The sequence below is a fragment of the Crotalus tigris genome, unplaced genomic scaffold, assembly GCF_016545835.1.
Source record: "Crotalus tigris isolate CLP2741 ecotype Arizona unplaced genomic scaffold, ASM1654583v1 scf7180000018697.696732, whole genome shotgun sequence".
Taxonomy (NCBI): Eukaryota; Metazoa; Chordata; class Lepidosauria; order Squamata; family Viperidae; genus Crotalus; species Crotalus tigris.
In genome coordinates, this window is record NW_024097153.1 from 639,253 (window position 1) to 664,273 (window position 25,021).

A 25,021-nucleotide genomic window follows, 5' to 3' on the forward strand; every position below is an offset into this window, starting at 1 on the left:
TCAAATACCTCGTGTCCTTGTACTTTGTCTCTCCCCTTACAATCTGATATGAGTGAGGAAGACAACCAAAATGGTGGCCATAATACTAGGGTGTTTTGACAGCGCTCTGAGGCCTAGGGGACTGAAGGGCAGCCAAAAATGATTGAGTGAAGGAACGGAGCCACTTCCAGCACTCAAATAGTCTTTGATCCTGAAGAGGCTTCCCTGGCCGATCAAAACAATTTAGGGCCGGGAGCTGGCAGCAGCCTGACCAGAGAGCGAAAAAACAAAACAGCTTCCACGGAGCTCGCACCCAAATCAGAATCGGCAAAAATGCAGGCTTTTTGATAGAGGCTTTTGGCCCCACGTCCCTCCAGACAGCAGATGGCTATCAGCGCGCTTCGATGAGCCTGGTGAGCTCCATGAGCTCCAACTGAGGGAAAAAATTTAGAAATAGTGTGGGACAGCTTTTCCAAAATGAGAATCACCGTTTAGAAGAAGGTGAGTAAAGGGAGTGGGGGAAAACCGCTGGATGGATTGTGGCAGCGCAGAGCACAGCGCTGCACTAAGAAAGGGTAGAGAGTCCATGAATGGGCATTTATACAACCTGCAAAGAATTTTGAACACTGGAGCCAATGATTGTCCATCTTGCTGGGCCAGAGACTAAGTCGTAACTGGGTGGTACTCTAGCCCAGCAGGAGGCATGGCAACTTTGTCAGTCTGTTGGGCAGGAGGATGAAGTAAACACATTTGTGGATTCTCCATCCTCATACTGGAGAAGCAATAGTACACAAGGGTGGGTATAACATGGTTGGCATTACAGAAACCTGGTGGGACAAAATCCATTACTGGAATGTACTATAGATGGATACAAATTGTTCAAAAGAAATAGATCTACAAAAGGAGGAGGGGGAATTGCATTATATGTAAGAGAACACTACATATCTACAGAAATGCATGTGATCAAAGATAAAATCCCTCCAGAATGTATACAGGTCAATATAAAAGGGAAAAAAAGTGACATTACTATAGGTGTATATTACAGGCCACCCAACCAATCAGAAGAATTAGATGAACTCTTTACCAGCCAGGTAACAAACATATGTAGGAAGCATACCACAGTAGTAATGGGAGACTTCAACTATCCAGATATCAACTGGGAAACAAACTCTGTGAGTGGAAGATCAAACAGATTCTTAAACAACCCAGCTGACAATTTTAATCATCCAAAAGGTGGAGGAGGGAACTAGAAGTAAAGCTATACTGGACCTAATTCTTACTAATAGAGAAGAATTGATAGAAAAACTTGAAGTTGCTGGAACCTTGGGTGAAAGTGACCATGTCATACTGAAATTCAATATAATGCAAACACAAGCAATAGAAAATAATTCAACCAGTGTCTTAAACTTAAAAAGAGCTGATTTTAACAACTCAGCGAGAACCCAGGAAAGATTCCATGGATGAAAATCCTAAAGGGGAAAACAAGAAGCATGGGAAACTCTCAAAAATATGATCAGAAAAGCCCAGTCCAGCACAATACTACTGAAAAAAGAAAAACAAGAAATTCAAGAAGAAACCAGCATGGCTGCACAAAGATCTCTCTGACAAACTGAAAGACAAAAAGGACAACTACAAAAAATGGAAAGAAGGACACATAACTAAGGCTGATTATCAGCAGACAGCCAGAACCTGCAAAGATGAAGTCAGGAAAGCAAAGGCTCAGAATGAACAAAGACTTGCAACAGAAATCGAGGACAATAAAAAAAGTTTGTTTTAACATATTAATAAGAAGAAAAAAGTCAAGAAAACTGTAGGTCCACTAAAGAGAATAGATAGCAAGGAAGTAACAGGCAGTAGGGAGAAAGCAGAGCTGCTTAACTCATTCTTTGCATCAGTCTTTACACAAAAAGAAATTATAGCTCAACATACCAAAAAACTACTGCAAAAGACAAACTAGAAACAAAAATTAAAAGAAGCAAGAAAATGTAAGAGAACACCTATCCAACCTGGATGAACATAAATTGCTGAAACCTGACAGATTCCATCCCAGAATTCTGAAGGAGCTGGCAAATGTTATCTCAGACCCATTGCACCATGTCTTTCAAAAATCCTGGAGCACTGGGGGAAGTACCTAAAAAATGGGCTGATGTGGACTTTCGGTTTTGCGCCATAATGTGTGGTTACAGGATAGTGAAGCTCTGCTCCCCACGGCCAGTCTCGCCTTGCCAGAGGGACCTTAAATGTATCTGAGGTTGCCCTGAAGAGGTGACTGTGAAGGAGGGTCGCTCCGTTGATCACAAATTGATGGCAGTCATTTTATTTGATACAGGGGAAGCCCTCTAACCAGACAGGAGAAAGGCTAGCTGTACATCAGCGTCTAGCCCAAGCTACTTGCAGCCAAAGTCCAAGAGCATGGACCAGAACATCACTGAACAATGTGCTTGGAACTGGTGAGAGTATCGATCTTCTCTTTTCTATCTTTTAACTGAATCCTTGGGAAATACCCCCCCCCAAAGCAAGAAAACCTCTGAACGTGAAGGGAGGGGACTACATCTCCACTCCCTCATAGACAGGTGAATAAATACTAAGGAGGAAAGACATATATTGAAATTAAATTTAAAATACTACAGTTTGGACAAATCTAGAAATTAAAAAAATACTGTTAAGACTATACCCTAAAGGGTTTTGATGAAATTATAAAATATATATATAACAATAATAATTTTTTGTTTGAAAAAACTGGAAAATAAACAATTACTGACACCTAGTGGAGAATCAGAGCCCAGAACACTAACAATAATGACTCAGAAATTGGCAGGATGCCCAGAAACAAAGAATAATCTGTTCTCTTGAATTTTAAATTACCTTCAAGAAGACAGTTGCGAAGGGGCGTTATCTTACCTGAACGCCTTTTCTCAGCATGATGATGCAGAATCCACCGGTGGTAATTTCAGCCTTCCTGCTCAGAGAGACTAAGTCAAAACTTTAGCCATGCCTCCCTCTGAGTGTGTCTTCCCAGTTATTGATGAGGCAAGGAATCCATGACGAAGTCTGGCACAATGGCTCCAATAATCCATGACACCTGCCTAGACCGCCTCAAAGGGAGGGTGTGGATTCTACATCATCATGCTGAGAAAAGGCCCTTTCTCCAGCATGATGAATGTAGAATCCACCGGTGGGACATACCAAAGCCACTCATGTCCCTATGGGGAGGGAAAAGTCTAGGCTTGTGTCCTCTGAGAAGAAACTACTTGCTGTAGAACCTGTCTACCAAATGCAGCATCCGCCACAGCAAACTCACCAATGTTTGACAGATTAAGAAGAGGAGGACCACCTCGCTGCCCTACAGATCTCCTCAATCGAAGCCTGGGTAGACCAGGCCACTAATGCAGCTGCGCTACACATCAAGTGAGTCGTGACGTGTGTAGGAACTGGAAGTGACTGAGAAAGATAAGCCAGATCGATACATGCTCTGATCCACCTACCAATGGTCGAAGGAGGAGACATTCCGACCCATGGCAGATGGCTGAAAGACACGAACGAAGTCTCTGACTTGCGAAAAACTGAGGTTTGCTTGACATAGTGTCGCAGATCCTGCGTACATCCAACCTATGGCACTGTCTTTCCAGACAATGTGAAGGAGTAGGACAAAAGTTTGGAAGAACCAGATCCTAGGACCTATGAAACCATGTATTAACCATTGGAGGGAAGAGAGGGTCCCATCTAAGGATCACCTCCTCCATAAAAAGTACACAGATCACTCCTGACTGAGAGTGAGGTCAATCCTGAAATCCTCCCATCCGAAGTGATAGCTACGAGGAATGCCACTTCCAAGGAAAGAAAATGAAGAGAACTAAGCCTAAGAGATTCAAATGGAGGAGAAGTTAAAGCTTGTAACACCCTAGGCAAGTTCCAAGATGGATAGCGGTGCACCGCAGGTGGGCTAGCAGTAACTGCCCCTTTCAGCCACGCACTAACCACCGGATGTTGTGATATAGGAACCAAGTTGTCACAGGTAAGACCCATTGACAAGTCCGCAACCTGCCTGCTGATAATGATAGATAACCCCCTATTTAAACCTTTCAGCAGATATTCCAATGACAGGAATGATGACTGAAGACTGACTGATCTGTTGCTTAGTTGTATCCCGTGCCGAAGTTCCTATAGGTCGAGGGGCGCCTTGAGGCTTGGATCATTGAGATCACCCCAGATGAATAGGATTGCCTAGCTAAAGTTTCCCGCTCAAATGCCAGAGGCCATCTGGAACCGCTATGGATCAAGATGTTGAAGAATCCCCTGGCTGAGAGCCAGGGGAATTCTCGACTGTGGTGAGAGCGATAAATCCACAAGATCGGCAAACCACGGACGCGGTGACCAATATGGGACAACTGAGATTACCTCCGCCTATTCCTGAATCAGCTTGCGGATAGTTGCCTGTAACAACGGAAGGGGAGAAAAAACCTAAGGCAATCCCCCCCCCGGCCTCTTGCACCAGAGGTCGTCCGTTCCTTCCGCCCCCCTCGTGTCGGAAACCTAGTGAAGGACCTGGAGAGTGGGCATTCATCGGGGAGGCAAAAGGATCTAGATGCGGATCACCAAATCTACCCGAGATTTCCCAGAACAATACCGGTTCCAGGTGCCACCCGAGTGGTCTACTGTGACCTGCTCAGGGAATCTGCTTGTCGATTTGCCTCCCCCAATATGTGCTCCACCGTGATGGAACCCAGGGTGGATTCTGCTCACAGGCCTAGATTCAAGGCCTCCTGCTTGAGTGACCGAGTCCCTCCATGATTGTTGACGTGAGCCTTGGGTGCAACCTTGTCCGTCAGAATCAAGACATGCTTTCCTGACACTAGGGAGGAAAAACAGCAGAGTGATAAGTGGATGGCTCTGAGATCGAACCAATTTATGTTGTGGTCTAGATCTGACCAAGACCACTGTCCCTGAGCCAGATAAGTCTGAAGGTGGGCACCCCAACCGAACAGACTGGCGTCAGTAGTCAAGATGAGCCTGGAAGGCTCCTTGAAAATGGACCCCTTGGCCATGGCGGATGAAGCCCACCATAAGAGAGATGATAGAGTATGGTGAGGAACCCAGACCTTTCTGTTGGAAACAAGGAGATTCTGTTTCAGGAAGGGAAGGAGGAACCACTGAAGGCTTCTAGAGTGAAGACTGGCCCATGGGACGATCCCCATGCAAGAAACCATCCTTCCCAGGAGATGAGACAGCAGGACCGATGGCCCAGCTTTCTCTCTCCGAGCCTGATGTACAAGACCTCGGATGCTGAACTGATGCTCCATTGAAAGACAAACTTTGTAAGGATCCAAATCTATTATCGCCCTTAGATGAAGTAAGCATATTGTGGGGGCCGTGCGACTCGTTTGAAGTCCACTGAGAACCCGTGAACTTGAAGCGTATGTATCGTGATTTCCAAGTCTGACTTAGCTGACTGGAAAGAGCTGGACTGCACTAGGCTATTGTCCAGATAGCATTGCACGTGCACTGGCATCTGCCAAATCCTTGTGAAGACCCCTGGGACAGAAGAGAACCTAAAAGGAAGGGCCCTGTATTGGTAATACTGGTGCTCGTAATAAAACCGCAGGAACTGTGATGATGGAACTTTTGGGATGTATAAGTATGCCTCTATAAGGTCTATGAAGGAGAGAAAATCTTTTCGGATGCTGGTCAAGGTGGACCTTTAGGGTCTGCATCTTGAACCTTATGTAGGTCAGAAGGTGATTCAGACCCCTTAATTCCAGTATCGCCCTCCATCCCCCGGAGGCTTTGGGAACCAGAATGGAGTAAAATCCCTCTCTGATGCCGTGGTACCAGTTCTATGGTCTCGATTGCTAACAATGGGAGATGGCCATGGTTAATAGCTCTGCTCTGGTTGTGCTTGTGATACTGGGCACTGTATGAAACGATCTGGAGGAGGAGAGTAAAATTCTGGAGAGAGACCATATTTTATGGTCTCCCTGACTCAAGTTTGTGTGGTGGTGACCACCCAGACATCGCTGAACAGTGCCAGGTGACTCCCATGCGAGAGTCCTCCTTGGCGACCCTTGGACTGCCTGTAGGGACGGCTCCTCGAGCCCCGGAAGTTTGGCCTGGGGTTGACCCTTGTTTCCAATGCTCTGGTGGTCCTGTTGACGATCCTGTCTGGGGGGGGATGGATCGTGAGCCTCTGGACCAATCCCAGGAATTGACCGGCCCGAGAGAGCTGCCTCCACTCCCAGGGACTGCTGAGATGGAAAGCCTATCAGCGAAACTCTGCTAGCCACCTATCCGACCCTTTGGCCAGGATACTACGCCTGTCCTTGCCCTCAGTTATGTGTGGCTCAAGGACTGAACCAAATAATTGTGTCTTGCTATGCTGGCCGTCAATAGCCACTTGGACTTTAAGTCTGTCCTCCACTGTTTCAGACACCACAGTCAACGAGAGGCAACTGTGGCTGCAATAGACCTAGCAGAATACCTGGCCGGATGAAGAGAAGTGTCTGCCATGTGCCCTGAAACAGCCACTAGCTTCTCTAGTGTCTGATGAGTTCGAACTGGTCAGGGGGAAAGATAGCCTGGAGTTCGCGGAGCCACATGATTGCCGCCCTTGCGAAAGAAGAAGATGAATTCTCAGCCTTGATCACCCATGCTGAGGACTGGTGAGCTCGGGGAAGAGAGAACTCGAATTTCTTGTCCTCTGCCTTCAGAGTCTCAGCCATATCCCCTGGTATTGCAGAAATGGAAAAAACAGAGAGGTTAGAGGAGTGTCCACAGCAGGCATCTCTAAAAGGGACTCAAAGAAAGAGGAAACATTGTAAACTTTCTTTTCTGTACTATTGGGAGATGGTGATGTGGCCAGAGATGACCACTGTTTCTCTACCATAGTACAAAACACAAACGGACAAGGAACCTCTTCTCCTCCACAATCTGCTCTGCAAGTAAAGGTTAGATTCTTGACTAATGGAGGTGGAAGGTTTGTCCTCTTGTGCCAAAGTGAGGTTGGCAGTGGTACAGCCTTCATACAAAGAGATCTGAAAAGATGAGTCAAAAAGACCCGAAGTTGACGCCTGTTCAGGCGCTGCCTCATCATCCTTAGACATGGGTGTGTCAGCTACCTCCAGGTCCACTGACCCCTCCTCGCCTAGCTGGGAAGAAGTTTCGGAGATGCCAGAACCGTGGATGCAAGGATCCCTGTTGACTCCTACAGGATGACGTAAATTGCATAAATGCATGGTGCCTGAATGCCTGAAACTGCCTTCAGACTACATAGCTCATTGTTCCATAGAACTAGCCCCAATCTCCTTTGGGACACATGTTGCCTCAGGATCTGCTGTATAGAAGAAGATGAGGATGAGGACCGAGGGGGACCAACCTGTTCAGTTTCCCCCTGAGGAGACCCTGCCCGAGGGCATCCTGGGAAGGTGCAAATGAAGACTCAAATGGAGAAGTGTCCAATGGAATGGGGGAAACCACTTCAGCTTCACTGGACCTGAGCCTTTGGGCTTTGGAGAATTCCCTCTCCAGCATCTGATGTCTCCTCGTGGCCTCTTGCCCGGCTGCCTTTGGGTCTGTTTAGTGGATAAGTATCTCATCTTGGCGTTTTTTCTTTCCCCCCACGTCCAAATCAGTTGATCTGCGATTTGTCTGTGTGCGGGAAATACCAGAGCCCTGGTATGCCTGGGGTGAAGAACTGTCTGCCATTGTAGTCTGGATAATCCGGGTAGGAGATATCCAGAACTGGGGGGAACCCAAACACGCAGATCAAGTTGTCAGAGATGGAAAACCGATCCTCGCTCTGAACAACAGCAATGGCAAAGGACAGCCAGACAGTTCACTAGAACTGCCTGTCTAGGCCTTGTGGCAAAATGCCACAGACTAATTGGAACCAGTGGTTCTGAAATAAAATTCCCCTTCACTCCACTCACATCAGGTAAGTATCTGGAACTCAATGAGGAGTTATAGCAATATTACCGGTATTAAGGATAAGTACCTGACCTCAATGAGTAGTTAGAATAATAATACAAGTACAACGAGGCAACCACACTTGGATCTCCTGATAACACTCCAAGTTATTCTGAGATGATGTTAAATGTTTCCCCCCCCCAGTACAGGCCTGACACAGCAGGCACAGGCAATAATCAAGGCAGGCCCCAAAAGATCACAGAGGAACGCAAGGTCCCCACAAAATGGCAGCCGCACCTTGACCTTCTCAAAATGGCGGCTGCGCCTGATGACCTTTTCAAAATGGCTGCCGTGACTTATCACACGGGCAAAATGGCGGCCGCGCCCTTACAATGACTCTTAAAATGACGACCTGTTGAAAAGAAGGGGAAGAGAAGTAACAAAGCCCCTGCTAGGGAAAAACCTCTAGAAATTCTCCAAATTAAGCAAATCCCTCTTCCCCCCGTTCGTAAAAGGCACTTGCTGTTTGTTGTCCAGCCTCTGCTGCGATCCGAAACTGCTAGCTGCAGAGAGAGCCTTGTGGCCTCGACAAAGAATAAAACCTCCGGTCTGTCAGACTCCGGAAAAGCTCCGTTGGCCGCAAGCCAGCTGGTCAGTTGGTCCACGCTCCCGCTGATCCTATCGATCAGGCTGAAAGCCCCACCTGAGAATGGCCTGCAGCTTTCTCATGGGCCTGTTAGGCTCGAAGCCAAAAGGCCCGAATAAGTATCCAACGCAGATTTAGCCAAATAAATCCAAAGTTAAAAAGAAAATAGTTCAATTTAAAATCTGAAAAAAGGAATTAAATTCAATTAAAAAACCAATTAACCTAGTCTAACTAAGGAGCCACAATCTCTGCACCCTCCTGAGCCTGAGACTATGTCAATAACTGGGAAGACACACCCAGAGGGAGGCGTGGCTAAAGTTTTGACTTAGTCTCTCTGGGCAGGAAGGCTAAATTATCACCGGTGGATTCTACACTCATTATGCTGGAGAACAAAGAAAGACCTGACCCAGCCATAAGATTAAAAAGTATCTGAAAGAAAAAATACCTGGACTGTTGTCTAAATCTAACAATTGTTTATAGAATAAGAAAAACTTTGGCTCTTGGTTAATCTTTTAGAGGAGAATTTACAGGAAGGAATTAAGATGGCTAAACATACTGATTTGCAACTTTGACTAATTGATAATTGACTCCTGAATTAAAAAACCTGTTGATATTGTGTTCTTTCTCCCAGAAATGTGCCTTCATCAAAATCCTGTGCCTTCGACATTGAATCCAATCAATATCTTGTATTATTCCAATTGATTAGAATCCCTTCTAGCATCAACCATCTAAAATTTACTCCTTTTGCAATCATTTTGTAGTCAAAAAATGATATTGTCTTTGAGTATCCTATTCTCTTGGGAATCTGCTTCAACATTACTATTTATTTATCTTTATATTGTAATGGGTCATCTCTGACTCTTCTCAATATCTCATTCCTTGTTATTTTCTTCATAAATCTTACATGGACTTCTCTGGGCAATTTATGTTTCCTCGCATAGCTTGAATTCATTCTAAATATTTCATTTACTTCTTGCTGAATCTCCAATCTTTCGATTTTGGGGGCCTCTGCTAATAGATTAATAGTCACTTCTACTATATTTTCCTCTTTATCTCCAGATATGTTCAGGAATCTTAAGTAGTGTACAGTTTTCTCCATTTCCAAGGCAGCAATTGCTCCTTCTGTTCTGATTTGCTTGTTCTAATCTTTCGTTCTCTGCCATTAGTATTTCAATTTTTCCAGAATCTTCTGATTGGTCTTCCACCTTCTGAATCCTTTGTTCATTTTTAAGAATCAATTAAGAGTATGGGAAATGCCACAAACAGAACAAACAATAGAGGAAACAACTACATGTGGAAGAAGAAAAAGAGAAGATGAGGGAACAGTAAGAGAGCAGAGGATTACGAGATCAACAAGATCTAAATATAAGTAAATCAAAATGGAGAAGGAAAAGGGGCGTTGTCTTACCTGAATGCCTTTTCTCAGCAAGGAGATGGAGAATCCACCAATGGGTTTAGACTGTATTCCTGCCCAATCAGATCAAGTCAGCCAAAGTTGCCACACCCGTCCTGGACCATAGAGATCCCAGTCTTGACACGAGCATAGCCATTGACTGACAGCAAGACGTTGTGGCTCACAAAAAAAACTAAGACTAACCCTAGGCCTAGATGACCTACAAGGGTGGGAGTGGATTCTCCATCTCCGTGCTGAGAAAAGGCGTTCAGGTAAGACAACACCCCTTCTCCAGCACTGGAGATAGAGAATCCACCAATGGGACATACCAAAGCCTATTGCCCCTGAGGGTGGGAAGTAGACTGGTCCGGTGTGGCACTTTGGTGTATAACCTTGTGGAGAACCCTCCTACCGAAGAAAGCCTCCACTGAGGCAAACCTACCAATCTTGTAGTGCCTTATAAAAGGGGATGGTGAAAACCCCTAAGGCTGCCCTGCAGATGTCCTCAATGGACATCTGGGTAGCCCATGCTGCCGAAGCAGCTGCACTCCATGTAGAGTGGGCTGTAACCCAGCGTGGAACCGGCAATGACTAGACTTGATATGCCCCGGTAATACACGCTCTAATCCACCTGTCAATTGTGGAACTAGAAACCTTCTGACCTCTGGGGGAAGAATGGAAGACCATAAAGAGGGCTTCTGATTTGCGAAACGTCACTGTCTGCGAAGTATAGTACCGATGTGCCCTGTGGACATCCCAATTACGCCATTGCCGTCCCAGAGCATACGATGAGTGAGGGCCAAATCCAGCAGCACTATTTCCTGGGATCTATGGAATAGAGAATTGACCTACGGGATGAAATTAGGGTCGAGTCAAAGGACCACTTGATCCTGGTGGAAAATGCACAAGTCATCCCGGTTTGAGAGCGCTGCCAATTTGGAAATGCATCGTGCTGACGTGATTGCTACTAGGAATGCCACCCTGTGGGACAGGTAGCAAACATTGCACATCCCTAGGAGCTCCAAGGGGGACTTGGTAAGAGCCCGAAGGACCCGAGGTAACTCCCATAAAGGGAACCTGTGCATAGTAGGGGGTCTGGTGTTAGCGTCCCCCGTAAGGAATGAGTGGAGTAAGGGGTGATGTCCCAATGACCCTGCAGAATCACAGGTGAGGACTGTGAAAAGAGCCGCTATCTGCCTGTGCAATGTATTCGGGGCCAGGCCCCGCTCCAGATCATCTAACAGGTAGCCCAGGATATGGGGAACCATGAGTTTCGGGAGCGACAATTGTCGACCGGAGCACCATGACTGAAAGTTCTTCCACCTGGTCCGTAAATACGGGTTGTGGAAGAGCGACGGGAGACCTGGATTACTGTAATGACCCCTGGTGAGCAAGCTCCCGTGTCAAAAGTGAGCGCTCAAGTGCCAGACGGCTAACTGAAGCCATTGGGGTCCAGATGGAGAATAGACCCTTGACTGAGGGAGACCCGTTCTGGAGAGATCCGCCTAGGGTCTGCATGGGAGAGACTCATCAGATCGGTGGACCAAAGCCTCCCTAGCCAATAATGGGCCACCAGGAGTATCTCCGCTTGCTTCCGAAGAAGCTTGCATATTACCGCCAGGAGGAAAAGAAGAGGAGGGAAGGCATAAAGCAATCCCTGCAGCCATGGGCTCCGAAGAGCATCCATCAGTTCCACCCCTAGAGATGGGAACGCAAAGAGGTCCAAGAGTGGCAGGCCGAAACGGTGACAAATTTCTCTGAAGACCCTCGGTTGGAAGTGCCATTCCGATTGATCCACTGTAGTCCTGCTCTAAAGGTCGGTCTGATTGGGCAGGAATACAATCTAAATACATTGGTGGATTCTCCATCTCCAGTGCTGGAGAATGGAATCTTTTCAGTGAATATAAATGGACTGAACTCCCCATCAAAAAGAAAAAGAATTTTCAAACAACTACAAAAATTAAACATTGATATAATATAATTTGTTTCTAAGAGACACACCTAAAAATACAACATTATAAATTTTTGGAAAATTCAAAAATTGGAAAACTTTATTATGCATCAGCTCAACAACAAAAAAAGATTAGCTATATATGTTAAAGAGACAATAGATTCTAAAATGGTTTATGCAGATGAAGAAGGAAGAATACTAATGGTAGAAATACTTTTAAATCAAAAACAGATACTTTTGATTGTAATATATACACTAAATAACAAACAAGAAGAATTTTACCAAAACCTTCATAGAAAAATAGTAGAAATGGGGATTGGGGATTTCAATGCAACAGTAGATGGGACTAGCCTACAAGGACAGATCATTTACCTAGGGTCTGTAATCCGTGCTCTTCGGGAAGAAATTAGGCGTCCAGTTCAGCCCCTCTACTATAGTAAGCCTCCGTGCTATCAGCCCCCTTTACCACAAAGATGCTGCAGGAGAAGGGCAGTGTGGACAACCGTGGGTTCTGGCAGGGTGAGAGCTGTGAACCATAAACACCAAGCTTTCGCTATGTCCCTGCACAACAGTTACAGTGCCCTTGCTGACCTTAATAGGGACATTAAGGAGACAGGTAAAGGTATTTGTGAAGATAACTCAAATAAGCAGGGGATTGTGGTCTGAGATGAAGAACTAGATTTCAACAGGGAGAAGTGTGAACCAGGTATTACACATCAGTCATGCAAGAACAAAAAGGCACCCAAAAAGAGAAGCTACCTTCTAGTAGGTGATTCAATTATAAGGGATGTAAATTTAGGAAAGGACACAGAGGCTTTGAAAGAGATCAGGTGTCTCCCAGGTGCTACTGCCAGTAGGGACAAGAAGCGTATTTCTAAAATAATCAAGAATGGCAGCAAGGACTGTGATGTGGAGGCTATTGTACATCTTGGCACTAACGATCTGTCCCAAAAAGATGTACTCTCTGTGCAGAATGATTTCCAGAGCTTGGGGAAGGAACTTAGCAGAATAGGCTGTAGGCTTACTTTCTCAGAGGTTTTACCAGTGTATAAGGAGCAAAACAGAAAAGGCCAGCGCATAGCACAATTCAATATGTGACTAAAGGAGTGGTGTAAAGGGGAAGGCTTTGGATATATTAGTTACGATGTCAGTAGCTGGTCCAATCAAAAGATGTACAAAAGAGATGGTTTGCATCCATCAAAAAAAGGGACTGAGTTACTCGGCTATAAATTCACAGATTTTCTGGAGGGAAATTTAAACTAAACAGCGGGGACAGGAAGTTAATTGATACGGAACAACCCTGTCCCCGGCAATCTAAAAATTATAGGGCTATCAGTGCATGTAGCATAGATGTGTGTGTGGACAAGAATACCAACCTTGCTATCAAGCAAAATGAAGCCTCTAATAGCGAGTGCCACACAAAGTGCACTAACCAAATAGGTGGTAAGACAATAGGGGAACTCAGGCACCACACAGGTTATGTAGAAAGGAAACACAGGGCCACTCACAAAGGACTCAAATGTTTATACACCAATGCACAGAGTATGAACAGCAAACAGGGTGAACTAGAAATTCAGGTTAATGAGGGCAGATACGATATTGTTGCCATTACAGAAACATGGTGGGATGAAACCCACACATGGAAGACACAGCTAGAGGGATTTAAAATATTTAAAGAAACAGACCAAATAAAAGAGGAGGTGGAGTTGCTCTCTATATAAGAAATAACTACATCTCTACAGAAATAGAGCACAACAATGATAAAAACTTGAATGCATTTGAGTCAATATAAAAGGGGGGGGGAATGACATTGCCATAGGTGTATACTACAGACCACCCAACCAAACAGAGGAAATAGATGAACTTTTTGCTAGTCAGCTAACTAAGGTATGTAGGAAACACATCACAATAGTAATGAGGGACTTTAACTACCCTGACATCAACTGGGAGAGAAACTCTGCACCAAGTGGATGATCAAACAGGTTCCTGGCAAACCTAGCAGACAACTTTGTATCCCAAAAAGTAGAGAAGGGAACTAGGGGATTAGCCATTTTGGATCTAATTCTCACTAACAGAGATGAAATGATAGAAGGTGTTGAAGCCATAGGAACCCTGGGAGGAAGTGATCATGCAATATTAGAATTCATCATTATGGAAGCACAAGCAATAGAACACAGTCAAACTAGAGTCTTGGACTTCAAGAGAGTTAATTTCAATAAACTTAGAGAGGGCTTGGGAAGGATTCCATGGATGAGAATCCTCAAGGGGAAAACAACTCAAGAAGCTTGGGAAATTTTGAAAAATGAGATAATAAAAGCACAGTCTAGCACAATACCAACAAAGAGGAAAAACAACAGCTCTCAAAAGAAACCAGCATGGCTGCATAAAGAACTCTCTGACAAATTGAAAGATAAAAAGGACAAGTATAGAAAGTGGAAAGAGGGGAACATAACTAAGTCAGAATAGCCCGAGCCTGCAAAGATGAAGTGAGGAAAGCCAAGGCTCAAAATGAACTAAGGCTTGCGACCAAGTCAAAAATAACAAAAAAAGCTTCTTTCAACATGTAAAAAACAAGAAAAAAGTGAAGGAAATGATTGGTCCATTAGTGGGTGGAAGTGGCAAGAAGGTGACAAGCAACAGGGAGAAAGCAGAACTATTTAATTCGTTTTTTGCATCTGTCTTTACACAAAGGGAAAAAACAGACCAACCTATCAAAAATAGTGCCATAAAAAACAAAATAAAACACAAGTTAAGATAGGCAAGAAAATGGTAAGTGAGCACCTGTCCAGCCTAGATGAGTTCAAATCGCCAGGACCAGATGGATTACATCCCAAGGTTCTCAAGGAACTGGCAGATGTGATATCGGAGCCACTGAACTATATTTTTCAAAGATCCTGGAACACAGGGGAACTACCAGAGGACTGGAAAAGAGCTAATGTAGTTCCCATCCTCCAAAAAGGAAAAAAAATGGATCCAGGAAATTACAGACCTATCAGCCTGACCTCAATATCTGGAAAGATCCTGGAAAAGATAATCAAACAACGAATCAATGAACACCTGGGGCAAACAAAGTCATTACTAAAAGCCAACATGGGTTTGTCAAAAATAGATCATGCCAGACAAATCTTATTGCATTCTTTGACCAAGTGACAAAATTAGTGGATCAGAGGAATGCTGTGGACATAATTTACTTGGACTTCATTAAGGCATTTGATAAAGTAGATCACAACCTACTACTTGACAAGATAGAAAAATGTGGGGTAGACAGAACCACCACCAGATGGATCCGTAGCTGGCTGACCGGCCGTACTGAGCGAGTGGTCCTCAATGGAACTGCATCTATATGGAGGGAAGTGTGTAGTGGGGTGCCCCAGGGCTCTGTTCTGGGCCCAGTGCTCTTCAACATCTTCATCAATGATTTGAACAAAGGGATAGATGGGGAACTCATCAAATTTGCAGACGACACCAAGCTGGCAGGAATAGCCAACACTCCAGAAGACAGGCTTAAGATACAGAAGGATCTGGACAGACTTGAACACTGGGCATTAACTAACAAAATGAAATTCAATGGTGAAAAAAGCAAGGTTCTACATTTAGGCAAGAAAAACCAAATGCACAAGTACAGCATAGGTGACACCATGCTCAATAGTAGTAACTGTGAGAGGGACCTCGGAGTCCTAGTAGACAATCACCTAAATATGAGCCAGCAGTGTGCTGCAGCTGCCAGAAAGGCCAACACAGTGCTAGGCTGCATTAACAGAGGGATAGAATCAGGATCACGTGAAGTATTAATGCCACTCTACAATGCCTTGGTAAGGCCACACTTGGAATACTGCATCTAGTTTTGGTCACCACGATGTAAAAAAGATGTTGAGACTCTAGAAAGAGTACAGAGAAGAGCAACAAAGATGATTAGGGGACTGGAGGCTAAAACATATAAGGAACGGTTGCTAGAATTGGGTATGTCTAGTTTAACGAAGAGAAGGACAAGGGGGGACATGATAGCAGTATTCCAATATCTCAGGGGCTGCCATAAAGAAGAGGGAATCAAGCTATTTTCCAAAACACCTGAAGGCAGGACAAGAAGCAATGGTGGAAACTAATCAAGGAGAGAAGCAACCTAGAACTACGGAGAAACTTCCTGACAATGAGAACAATTAATCAGTGGAACAACCTGCCTCCAGAAGCAATAAATGCTCCAACACTGGAAGTTTTTAAGAAGAGACTGGACAGCCATTTGTCCGAAATGGTGTAGGGTTTCCTGCCCAAGCAGGGGGTTGGACTAGATGACCTCCAAGGTCCCTTCCAACTTTGCTATTACTACTACTACTACTACTACTACTACTACTACTACTACTACTATTATTACTATTATTATTATTATAGTAGTAAATAAGGGAAACAAGGAAGAAAAAGATTACCTAAGACTTTTTTTAACATGATAGAGGAAATTGGTATACAAGATATTTGGAGAGAAAAGAACCCAGGAAAATTACAATATACATTTTAATAGTCATAAATCTTGGTCTAGAACTGATATGATTTGGATGACACCTGAACTAAGGGTTAATATGCAGGAAATTGAAATAGAATTAGGCACCTGGGCAGATCATAATCCTTTAGAAATGATGTGAAAAGGAATGCAGAAAAAATTAAGATAGACTTTGAACCAATCTATATTAAAAGATAAAGAATTTATAGAATTAGTAACAAAAGAAATGGAATTTTTCTTCCAAAAAAAAATAAACAAGAAGATATAACAATTCAAAATGTATGGGATAAAGCCAAAGCATATTTTCGAGGTGTAGCGATAACATACATGACTAAAAAAACCAAAGAAAAGACGTCAGTTGTTAAGAATTTAAAAAATTAGAATTAGAAATAAACCCACAAAGAAAATATTGAAAAGGCAAATGGAAATAATAAAACATAAATTAAATTTAACAGAATCAGAAAAATTGGCACAGCAAATCAAAAAGGCAAAGCAAACCTTTTTTGAAAATGCAAATAAACCAGGAAGATGGTTAGCTTATAAACTTAAAAAAACAGGAGAAAAAAAATGATAAACAATTTAGTAGATGAAAAAGGCTGTTTACAATTTAAAAATGAAGCAATAAAAAAGATAATTAAAGAATACTATGAAAAACTGCATGTTAAAGAAGAAACTCCATAGGAGAAAATGACTCAATATATGGAAGAAAATAATTTACCAAAAATTCCAGAAAATTTCAAGACCATATTAAATGAAAAAATAACAATGATGGAACTGACAGAGGCAATAAAAAGACAAAAACATGAAAAAACACTAGGACCAGATAGACTTCTGGCAGAGTTTTATAAATGCTTACAAGATACATTAAGTTTACCATTGAAGGTAAACATTTTATTGGAGGTAAAAGGGGCGTTGTCTTACCTGAACGCCTTTTCTCAGCATGAAGATGTAGCATCCACCGATTGGGTAATCAAAGCCTTCCTGCTCAGTTTTAGACTAAGACCAAACTCTAGCCACGCCTCCCTAGGGCGTTCCTTTCTCAGTTTTGACGAGGCGAAGCTTCTTAGGTCTGACACAATAGCTCTCCCTGTAAGAAATCTGCCTAGACTGTTAAGGGTGGGTGTGGATGCTACATCTTCATGCTGAGAAAAGGCGTTCAGGTAAGACAATGCCCCTTCTCCAGCATGATAGATGTAGCATCCGCCGATTGGGACATACCAAAGCCACCCATGTCCCTGTTGGGAGGGAAGTCTAGGCTTGAGATTCGTGAGTAGAAACTACTAGCTGCAAGACCCTTCTGCTGAAGGATGCGTCTGAGGCAGCGAACTTATCAAGTTTGTAATGCCTTATAAATGAAGAGGGGGATGACCAGGTGGCTGCCCTACAAAACTCTTCAACCGAAGCCTGGATAGACCAGGCCGCAGATGTGGCCACGCTACGCATCGAATGAGCTGTGATGTTGGCAGGAACGGGTACAGAAATTTCTCAACGTGGCATCATAAATCCTGTTGGTCGAAGGACGTCTGGAGGCTTGAATTACAGCAATCATTCCAGAGTAATAGGACTGTCTGGCTAAATTCTCCCACTCAAGTGCCAAGTGGCTAGTTGAAGCCACTGTGGCTGCGGGTGTTGGAGCTGGCCCTGACTGAGGGAAATGCGATCTGATGGAATCTTCCATGGCAGGGAGATCGACAGATCCACGAGGTCTGCAAACCAAGGTCGCCTTGGCCAGTGTGAGACCAGCAAGATTAACTCTGCCTGTTCTAAGAGAAGTTTCCTGATGATAGCTGGGATCAGTGAAAGTGGAGGAAATGCATACAGAAGCCCCTTGGGCCATCTGCTGCAAAGAGCATCCATTCCCTCCACCCCCCGTGATGGAAACCTCGTGAAGTATCTGGGGAGTTGAGTGTTTGCTGGTGAAGCAAACAGGTCTACCTGAGGCTGTCCGAACCTCTCCGCTATCTCCCTGAAGAGGACTGGATCCAATCGCCACTCCGAGTGGTCTACCGTCGCCTGCTCAGAGAATCTGCTTGACGATTCGCCTCCCCAGAAATGTGTTCTGCACTGATGGATTCCAGATTGGACTCTGCCCACAGACCTAATGCCAGGGCTTCCTGCATGAGGGACCAAGACCTGGTCCCTCCCTGCCTGTTGACATGAGCCTTGGCTGCAACATTGTCCGTCATTATCAGGACATGATTCCCTGTTACTATGCTGGAGAATTGGCAAAGTGCCAGGTGTATTGCCCTAGGCAATTTATGTTGTGTGCGAGGTCGGCCTTGGACCATTGGCCCTGTGCCATGTATGTCTGAATGTGTGCGCCCCAACCAAACAGACTGGCATCTGTCATCAGGATGAGTCTGTGAGGCTCCTTGAAAAGTGATCCCTTGTGTATGGCTGCCGACGCCCTCCATTAGAGTGACAGCAGAGCGTGATGCGGAACTCTCACCTTCCATGAGGAAGCACTCATGTTCCGCTTCTGGAAGGGTAGTAGGAACCATTGGAGATGTCTAGAGTGAAGTCTTGCCCAAGGCACTATTCCCAGACATGAGATCATCTTCCCGAACAGCTGAGACAGCTGGACCAATGGCACTACCCTCTCTCTCTGGATCTTCAGAACTAGAGATCTGATGCTGTCCTTGCGTTCCTGGGAGAGATAAACCTTGCATAGGTTTGAATCTATCACCGCCCCTAGGTGCAAGATCCGAGTGGTAGGGGTGGTGTGGCTCTTTTTGAAATTCACAGAGAAACTGTGTCTCTGGAGTGCATTTATTGTAGTCTGTAGATCTATCTGCGCAGATCGGAATGAACTGGACTGGATAATTATATCGTCCAAGTAGCATTGCACTCGCACCGGTATTAGCCTGAGATGGGCCGCTAATACCGCCAGTAGCTTTGTGAACACCCGAGGAGCCGAGGACAGACTGATAATGTCTGCGTGCATGGCAGAATTGGAGGAATCTGCAGTGATGGGTTCTGATGAGAACGTGAAGGTAAGCCTCTGTGAGATCTATGGAGGATAGGTAATCTCCCTTTCTGATGCTGGCCAGAATGGACCTGAGGGACTGCATCTTGAACCTCCTGTAAATTAGGAAGCGGTTGAGTCCCTTCAGATCCAAAATCGCCCTCCAACCCCGAGGCCTTGGGGACCACAAAGAGGATGGAGTAGAACCCCTTTCCCCTTTGGTCCACATGAACTGGTTCTATGGCCTCTATTTCTAACAAATGGGATACTGCCGTGGATACTAGCTCGGTCTTGTGTGCATGTCTTGAGGCTGGACACTGACGGAAGCAGTCTGGGGGGATGGATTTGAATTCTAGGGCTAGATTGAATCTTATGGTTTCCCTTACCCAGGTTTCGTCGGTGGTGACCTCCCAAGTGTCGCTGAACAGAGCTAAGCGACTGCCTATGGGAGGATCCAATTTGGCGTCACTTAGACTTCCTGTATGGATGGCCACCAGCCCCCCCTGAAGGGGTGCTTGGCTTGGAATTGACCCTTGGCTCCTGAACTTTGGCAGTCCTGTTGGCGATCCTGTCTGGGGAAAAGGATTGGGAACCCCTGGGCCAATCCCAGGACTACCCTGATCGAAAGGGCTGCCTCCATTCCCAAGAACTTCTGGCACGAAATGACTGCCTGCGAAATTCTTGTTGGGGTCTCTTATCCGCCTTCTTGGACGGATGAGCTAAAGTCTTTTGCTTATCCTTCCCTTCAACTAGGTACGGTTCTAGGATCGGGCCAAATAATTGTTTGCCACTATAGGTGTCTGTGGATAGGCGCCACCTCGATTTTAGATCAGCCCTCCACTCTTTGAGCCACAAAAATCTATGGGATGCTACTGTGGCTGCGATAGACCTAGTGGAAAACGTGGTTGAATGGAGGGATGCATCTGACATGTATTCCACCGCAGCAACCAGCTTACTTAGGGTCTGTTGTGCACGCACCTGATGCGGAGGAATTAAAGCCTGTAACTCATGGAGCCACATGATTGAAGTTCTCGTAAAAAAAGACGAGGACGTTGCCGCCCTGATGGCCCAGGCTGAGGCCTGATGAGCTCTGCGGAGAGAAAACTCAAACCTTTTATCCTTTGCCTTCAGGTTCTCAGCCATGTCTCCAGGAACCGTGGATGTGGAGAACAAAGAGGTTAAGGCAGCGTCCACTGTAGGCACCTCTAGGAGGGAAGAAAATGCAGAAGAAACGTTAAACAGTTTCTTTTCCGTGCTGCTGGGAGGAGGTAGAGTGGCCAATGAAGTCCACTGTTTCTCCACCATAGTGCGGAAAACAGCAGGACAAGGTTTGTCCTCCACAACCTTTACAGCAAACAGAGGATTAGACTCCTCTGCAGTGGAAGTAGATGGCTTAGGTTCCTGCTCTGTGACCAAATTGGCTGTGGTGCAGGCCTTTAATAATAGTGATCTAAATAGAGAAGGATCAAAAAGACCTGCTGATGGAGTTGGATCCGGTGCCGCCTCATCCTCTGACATAGGGATATCAGTTGTCTCCAAATCCACAGACTCCTCCTCACCTAGTTGAGAAGAAGACTCTGAAATACCCGAGCCCACTGACTGGATCTGTCCAGATCAACCAGTGGGCAAGGGTGGAGGTGGAGGAGGTGGAGTCTGTGAAAACCTTTGACTCATGGAAGAAGTCATAAATTGGTTGAAGGCCCGATGCATGAAAAAATTGAATTGCTATGTCCATAAATCATGTTCTGCAGGGCCAACCCCAACAGCGGAGGCATCAGGAGCCTGTGGGGTCATAGAAGCAGAAGGAACCAGAGAGGCAGGAGGGGAAGGTGGAGAGGTGGGAAGGGGAGGAGGGAGTCCGACCTGTTCAGTTCCTCCTTGAGGAGACCAAGCCCTGGGGGTTTGATAAGATGGCACCTGTAAAGTCTCAAATGGTGAATTGTCCAGAGGAGCAGGAGGAACCACTTCAGCTTCTCTAGACCTGAGCCTTTGAGCTCTGGAGAATTCTTTCTCCAGTGCCTGACGTCTCCTCGAGGCCTCTCGCTCAGCAGTCTTGGAGGATTCTTTGGTAAATAAATGCTTGGTTTTAGCCTTTTTCTTTCCCCCGTGCTCAAATCAGAAGATCTGCATTTAGATTGTGTGGGGGGAACATCAGAACCCTGCGAAGTCTGAGGAGTTTCACTATCTGCCATTGTGCACTGGACTTTCCAGATAGGAGAAGCCTTGGGATGGGGGTAAACACGCAGATCTAGTTGTCCAGGAGGGAAGCTTCCCACGCCCTAAGATAACCACAATGGCAAACAGCCAGACAGCGCCCTAAAACTGTCTGCTTAGGCCCTGCTGACACAGTGGTGCAAGCTAATGAGAACAGGTCTGATAATTTTCCCACAGGATTAAAGCAGGCAATGGAAACAGAGTGACTCAATCAAAAATTACAACTTCCCTCTGTGGAATCCTTGCAAGGCAAGGTGGAATAATTGTCTGAAAACACCCCCTCAAGAGCCCAACCCAGTGGACTACTGAAGAAAAATCGGCCTGAAATCAGTCTTGGGAAAAGGCCTCTCCAAGATGGCGACCACACCCCGAACCACAGTACTCAAAATGGCGGCCGTAAGTCTGCTTGGGACCTAAATGGCGATGCCCTTAAAGCCGAACTCAATCAATATACAAGTCTTATTATTATTTTGTTCAGGTGTCCAAGGGAGCAATTATCTTCTTCTCCCCCCTCTCAATTCATAAGGCACTAATAACTTGTGTTTCTGTAGCTTAGGCCACTCATGGCCCGATCGTCAATGGACCTCGTGGCCACGAGGCAAGCAGGAGACGATTCCGTCATTTGGCCCAATCCGCCAGAAAAACGGAGAGAAATCGCTACCGGGCGATTCTATCATTTTTTGCATTGGATTTGATCTTGTTTATGTCTCGAATTATTATAGTTAATGATGAATGGAGACTTGAACTTAGATGTTTTCCTACAAGATGTTGTCTGTGCACCACACAATGAATACATAAAACATTTGGCACTTCTTCCTTCAAATAAGCAACAAGTCCACGATAGCGACCTACCATTGATGGTGCTCCATCAGTAGCGCATGCAACAATATTATTCAAAGGAATATTATTTTTTGTAAAGTATGATTTCACAGTATTAAATATAGGTAATCCTCTTGTATCTGTAATGAGATTTATTGCAAATAGCATTTCTTCTCGTAAAGTATTGTTTTCATCAAAATAACGTACATATGCCATCAATAAAGCGTTATTATCTGCAATGGTAGACTCGTCCAATTGCATGGAAAATGAAGAGTTTTGGAGAATACTTATCAGTTTTTTTTCAACATTAACTGCCATTTCATCAATTCGTCACTTTAGTGTGCTATTGCTTAGGGGCAACGTTTTTAAAATTTCAGGTATATCCTAATGCATTACTGTTGAGATAAATTCTTTTATAGAGGGTATTATTACAGTTTGTCCAATATTATAGCTTTTACCACTTTTTGCAATTAATTGAGAAATGCAATAAGTGGCAATTAATTTATCTTCGTTCGCTGCATGTTGTTTCTTAAATGATGCAACGATTGTTGAACAATTTTGAAATTTTTTATATATTTCCTGAAAATATTCAATAGGCTTGTCCTTATCATTTGTATGCTTTGTAGAAAGATGTTCTCGCAATCGACTTGGCTTCATTGCCTCATTGGATAATGTTTTATGACACAATGAACACATTGGATGTTGTTTATTTACAACAGATTCTATGAAACACATCTTCAGATATTCTGGCAAATAGCCACGAGCATATTTCTTTTTTTGAGACATGGACTCACAATATTTTGTTTGAAGCTGTATGCACGTGCTCACTCTCACAAATCTGTGTACTGACCAGTGCGACCACAAATAAAAGAGCCTGTGCCATGTCGTCTGTGCATGCCTCTCGCGCATCGTGGATTGGGTTTGGGGGGGTGCTGGCTACCAGCTCTACTTGTCTGTTACAGCTGGGTGGTGTGGGGGGAGATGCACGAGCTATTCTGAGATGAGGCTCTTTTGTTTGCAGTCGCACTATAGCGCCATTTAGTTTCACTTATGTAGCGTGAACTAAACTTATGCATGGGCGATACAAATAGTATATTTTCAGAAATTTAAATTGTCATGGGGAATTTTATGAAAACTTAATGAAAATGTTTTTAAATAATGCTATGAAATTTTTTTAAAAAGTCAATTAAATTTAAAACAAAGGAAAGTGCTTCAGTATCGGACAAAACCCCTACCGCCCACCATGAAAGCTGGAACGCCCACTAATGGGTGGTAGGGACCAGGTTGACTACCACTGCCCTAACCAATCAGAACACACCTCCACCCAATCAGAACACAGCCAAGCTCCCACCCAATCAGTTCATACCCCCACTGGCAGTTAAAAGGAAAAAATAGCTATGATCACACATTGCTCCTAGAAGCATGAAGCCGAAAACACCAGCCTGAAGATGACGAATGGGACTTTGTCGAAACGTCACCAAGACATTTCCAATTTTACGCGAGAGAAAACCCGAATAACTAAAGACCTCAGAAAACACACACACACACACACACACATATATATATATATATATATATATATATATATGTCCTTAATGGTTGTAAAAATACGAATCCCGGGCATATTTGTTTTCAATGATGCAATCTTCGATCTCCAGGAAGGTTATAAACTAGTTATTTATTGTTAAAACAGTATTTAAAACAATAAAAAACAATTATATACAAGGTTAAAATAACTTAGCTTTCGCTGGTCCTCTGCCAGCGTCCTCAGAGTGGGGCTTAGGGGTGGGGAAGTTCGTTTTATTCTCCTGCCGATCTAACTGCCTGCTCATTGTCCGTGTGATGGGGCCACTCTTCCTGATTGCCTGTAACTGCCTTAACTGTTCTGCTGTCTCTTTCTTGCATTCCAATTTTTCATTTTTCTGCTCTGTTACCCTTGTGCTGCCTCCTCCTCTCTGCGCTGTTATTATCAACACACCCTCCAATCCCTCCTCTCTACTCAATGTAAGTTGTCCCCTCTGATCTGGCATCACACGAGTCCTGCCACGGAGTTCCTCCTTTTTATTTTCCATGTTAGATTGCTGGTCTGCCTGCACTTCCAGACACTTCCAATTTTATGTGGGAGAAAACCCGAATAACCAAAGACCTACATACAAACACCCGCGAAAACCTCAGAAAACAAATATATATACAAATACACACACACACACACACACACACACACACATACATACATACATATATATACATATACATGTACATTGTACATACATACATACATACATATATATATATTTGAATATTGGAATCCCAGGTATGGACATTTAAAGTCAGTAAGACAAAATAGTGAACTCCGGAATGTAAGGCAAAAGGCTTTTTTTATTGCTAAGCTTTCGTTAACAACCTGTTAACATCATCAGAGCAAAGGGCTAAATGACAAGGGAGTATGTGCATAAATTTACATAACAATTAAAAACGGTTGCAGTGTGGCATGTGCATCTATCTATCTCTCTATCTCTCTATCTATCTCTCTATCTCTCTATCTATCTATCTATCTAATCTGTTGGGTGAGGCACCTGGTCTACCAAATATAAATCAGTCTGTTCTGCGTTTTGCTCCAATCTAGGAGCATGTTTTACAGGCAGACCTCACTAAAAATGTGA

At 44.4% G+C, this 25,021-nt stretch overlaps 1 protein-coding gene across 3 annotated transcripts in view; it reads right to left on the minus strand.

Moving 5' to 3' along the window:
• EXOC3 (exocyst complex component 3) overlaps positions 1–25,021 on the minus strand; it is a 138,321-nt gene that overhangs the window by 92,986 nt on the left and 20,314 nt on the right. The window lies entirely within an intron of this gene.